The sequence below is a fragment of the Palaemon carinicauda genome, chromosome 22 (assembly GCF_036898095.1).
Source record: "Palaemon carinicauda isolate YSFRI2023 chromosome 22, ASM3689809v2, whole genome shotgun sequence".
Classification (NCBI taxonomy): domain Eukaryota; kingdom Metazoa; phylum Arthropoda; class Malacostraca; order Decapoda; family Palaemonidae; genus Palaemon; species Palaemon carinicauda.
In genome coordinates this window covers 119,705,426-119,710,425 of record NC_090746.1, presented here as the reverse complement: position 1 = coordinate 119,710,425, position 5,000 = coordinate 119,705,426, and positions in this window count along the sequence as shown.

The following is a 5,000-nucleotide window of genomic DNA, read 5'->3' as shown; positions in this document are numbered from 1 at the left end:
TTCCTTCAGTAATTACTGATCGTGAATGGGCTGCTTATGGGAGCTATGGGAAGGTGAAAAGAAGAATTGAAGCTTGGTCGAATGGCTAGAGAAGAGAATCAGATATGGCATGTAACACAGGGATATCAATGAGTATAAAAGGGAAACCCTATAAAGTGATACCAAGACATGCTATGCTACATGTTATGGAGGCAGGGATGAAAGTTGCAGAAAGGAAAATGTTGATGTTCTCACTGGTCGTAATGAAGGAAACCAGCATAAGTTGGTTCTGATACATGAATATAAGAGAGGAGGAATATTTCGGAGGAAGATTCCAAGCAGGTAGGGGGGGGGGGAGAAGGCCTAAAAGGAGATTTATGGGTTCAATAAGAGAGGTTATGAGGGTAGTTGGCGTGACAGAGGAGGATTCAGTGGATGGAAGCAAATGGAGACAGATGATCCACTGTAGCAACCACTGAATGGAAAAGGCCGAAAGCAAAACAAGATTTGGGATACAGAGAGAGAGAGAGAGAGAGAGAGAGAGAGAGAGAGAGAGAGAGAGAGAGAGAGAGAGAGAGAGAGAGAGAGAGAGTAGGCATGGTTAATAGTAGTAGTAATGTATAGTGGTTAGAGCAGTAGTTATAATAATAATAATAATAATAATAATAATAATAATAATAATAATAATAATAATAATAATAATAATAATAATAACAATAATAATAATAATAATAATATACATAACACTGAAGCAAATATAATTTCTTAAAGTACTTGAATGATTATTGAAAAAGTTTCAAGTTAGTAAAATTAGGTCTCGTACCTGATGGCATATAAGATATTGTAGGAGAAGTATTAGAATTTCTTCACTTATCAACAAAAATTTGAAAACCAAATCAAAGAGGAATTAATAGATGAAGATATATATATATATATATATATATATATATATATATATATATATATATATATATATATATATATTTATATATATATATATATATATATATATATATATATATAAATATATATATATATATATATATATATATATATATATATATATATATATATATATACATAAACACACACACATATATATATATATATATATATATATATATATATATATATATATATATATATATATACATATACATATATATATATATATATATATATATATATATATATATATATATATATATATATATATATATATATATATATATATATATATATATATATACTGAATCTTAATGAAGTGCATGGGTTCATGACTTCAAAGTCAACATTATCTGCGATATTTACCCATTTATTTAATTGTCCTTTCTCTTTTATCATTATTGATTGTTAAAAGAAATATGTATTTTTTAATTCAACCTCAATTAAAGACGATATTTTTACTTTTTCAGTCCTTTGTATTTTTTCATTGAAAATTTATAGTCAATTCCATATTTTATAGAGGTTGTTTAGGTATTTACTGCAACAATTATAGTTTTCTACCTGACGTCAAAACAGTTATGCCCAAGGTATCCTATCTGACTGATTAACCTTCAATGGTGCTTTAAGGTGATATGTATCAAATACATATCATGAAGTCAATAAGAGAACTGACATATATCAAAGGACACTGTTTGCTTTCCTTGGCGTAGGATTTACGAGCATATGGATGTCCTTGGAACATCCTAAAGAATGTGAAAAGATAAACGTAATTAAGTGGATATTGCGTTTCTGGAGATTCTCTTCAAGTTTTTTAGACAAATGAAATTAGACAGATGAAAAAAATTAGAGTCAGGTACGCTATTTTAGCTAAATAAAATTCAATGATAAATAATAAATTGCTGGGATTCTGTAGCAAAGTATTTTTTAGTCAACTCTAATATTGCTTTCCTATCAATTTTCTACAAGTTTTCAAGATAAATGAAATTACACAAGTACAAAACTGAATATCAGTTACATTATTTTAGCTAAATTAAATTTTATGATAAATAATAAATTGCTGGGATTCTGTAGCCAAGTATTTATTTAGTCAACACTAATATTGCTTTTCTATTAATTTTCTTCAAGTTTTCAAGACAAATGAAATTACACAGGTACAGAAATTGATATCAGTTACACTATTTTAGCTAAATTAAATTTTATAATAAATAATGAATTGCTGGGATTCTGTAAGCAAGTATTTTTAGTCAACACTGATATATCAGATCCCCATCATATGGGTCGCGATATATGACTAAAAAGAAATATAAAGTAATTTACTTTCATTAAATTGTTTATCAAAGAACTTGGTGGATCAGAAGAGTCTAATGTCTTTCTTTATTATTTGCCCGAAGGGAATCCAAAGAACTAACAAGTAAGATAAGTGAGAAAAAAGTAATTCTAGCCTTCTGGAAGCGTTGGTAACGTTATATAGGAAAAGATGCAGACAAAGAAGAAGAAGAAGAAGAAGGCTCTCTGAGGAGCAGATCTGGCAGTAATTCCAGCCTTCTGGGAGCGCTATAAACGCTATTATTATTATTATTATTATTATTATTATTATTATTATTATTATTATTATTAGCCAAGCAACAACCTTAGTTGGAAAAGCAAGATGCTATAAGCCCAAGGGCTCCAATAGGGACAAATAGCCCAGTGAAGAAAGGAAATAAGGAAATAAATAAATGATGAGAATAAATTAACAATATATCATTCTAAAAACAGTAACAGCGTCAAAACAGATATGCCCTATATAAACTAATAACAACGTCAAAAACAGATATGTCATATATAAACTATAAAAAGACTCATGTCAGCCTGGTCAACATAAAAACATTTGCTCCAACTTTAAACTTTTGAAGATCTACTGATTCAACTACCCGATTAGGAAGATCATTCCACAACTTGGTAACACTGGAATAAAACTTCTAGAATATTGTGTAGTATTATGCCTAATGATGGAGAAGGCCTGGCTATTAGAATGCTGTTTGAACAAAGATATGGTAGTTATTTTAAGAATAGGACAATTGATCTCGTTTCTCTTCTTAAAATATTTTATTTTTCCTTGTTCCCTTTCCTCACTGAGCTATTTTCCCTGTTGGAGCCCCTGAGATTATACCATCCTGCTTTTCCAACTAGGGTTGTAGCTTAGCAAGTAATAATAATAATAATTAAGGGGCCCATACACGTTCAGAAAAAGCGTCAAAATTTTGTATCAAAATTTTGATATAAAAATTTTGATGCAAAATTTGAGTGTGTGTAGGACGTTTTTTTGACACCAGAACGTCATACACACTCAAATTTTGCATCCAAATTTTTATATCAAAATTTTGATACAAAATTTTGACTTTTTTTTTAACGTGTATGAAGGCCTTTAAAAAGAAAGAGGTATGACTTGGAGAGACATCAAAAGTATTGCAATTATTGCAATTTGAGATGAAATTTGTGAAATTTAGAGTCTGATAGTGATCGATATTCCAAAAATACATACTAACCTCTCCGGAATCCCTTTGTGGAATTTCAAATGTTCAAACTTGTTACAAAATCTTTTCTTTTGAACTCGTTGACATAAGTCGTTTCATAATTTATTTAGGGCTCATTTAATTAACATTCTATTGCTCTGAATCTATTTTATTTTTTCCTGTTACTTCTACTTTTGTCACTAGGCTGCGTTGCCTATTGGAACCCTTGGGCTTATAGCATCCTGCTTTTCCAACTAAAGTTGTAACCTTGCTAATAATAATAATAATAATAATAATAATAATAATAATAATAATAATAATAATAATAATAATATAAAATGTCTAGAAATATAAGTGTGGATTGGATACAAAGATGAAACACGTCTCTAATCCTCTTTATTATTATTATTATTATTATTATTATTATTATTATTATTATTATTATTATTATTATTATTATTGTTATTATTATTATTATTATTATTATTAGCCAAGTTACAACCCTAGTTGGAAAAGCAAGATGCTATAAGCCCAAGGGTTCCAACAGGGAAAAATAGCTCAGTGAGGAAAGGAAATAAGGAAATAAATAAATGATGAGAATAAATTAACAATATATCATTCTAAAAACAGTAACAGCGTCAAAACAGATATGTCCTATATAAACTACGCTCATAAAAGCTTCAGTTTTAGAAAGCTTGAAATAGAATTCAGTAGATATCAATTTGAAATTATCATTAAATATCGGAAATATTGATTATTTAAACTTTGTCATAATCCAAGACATTGTGCGGATAAGCATTCCCAGTAAAGTAGGTTTCTCATTTTGTACTGGAAATAATGACTAAATGATCTGTATTGTTTTGACGTTGTTACTTTTTTTTAGAATGATTTATTGTTAATTTATTCTCATTATTTATTTATTTCCTTACTTCCTTTCCTCACTGAACTATTTTTCCCTATTGAAGCCCTTGGGCTTATAGCATCTTGCTTTTCCAACTAGGGTTGTAGCTTGGCTAGTAATAATAATAATAATAATAATAATAATAATAATAATAATAATATTGAATATATAATATAAACAGTTACAAACACATACTTGTATCGAGCCAAGGCACAAGTGGTCTTACTATAACATAAAGTAGTAAATCATTTCAAGTTATGTTTTATGGATGACCTCTTCCATGAAATGAATTAGTTATGTGGGTTATCATTAAACAGAAATATTAAGCCAGATTTTTTATAGATATATGAAGGGATACTATCTTGTAGCTTTAATAACCAAATAGAAGGAATATTTAGGTATATATCCCTACGTTTCCTAAAATCAAGGGCGTAGTTGTTTGGAGATCAAGGGGGGGGGGGGGGTGTTGCAACAGCCGCTCCCCCCTTTTTTTTGGCAGAAAACTTACTTTTCCGTATTTCACTTCAGAAAAGATTGAAATATAATAAAATGCATAAATTTAGTAGATCAGAAAAGATTCAAAGATATTGAATTACATAAATTTAGTAATGTGTTCTTTATAAGTATTTTCATTCAAAAGCCATCCCGAATTAAAGGTTTTTTGTTAACATACATTTCCA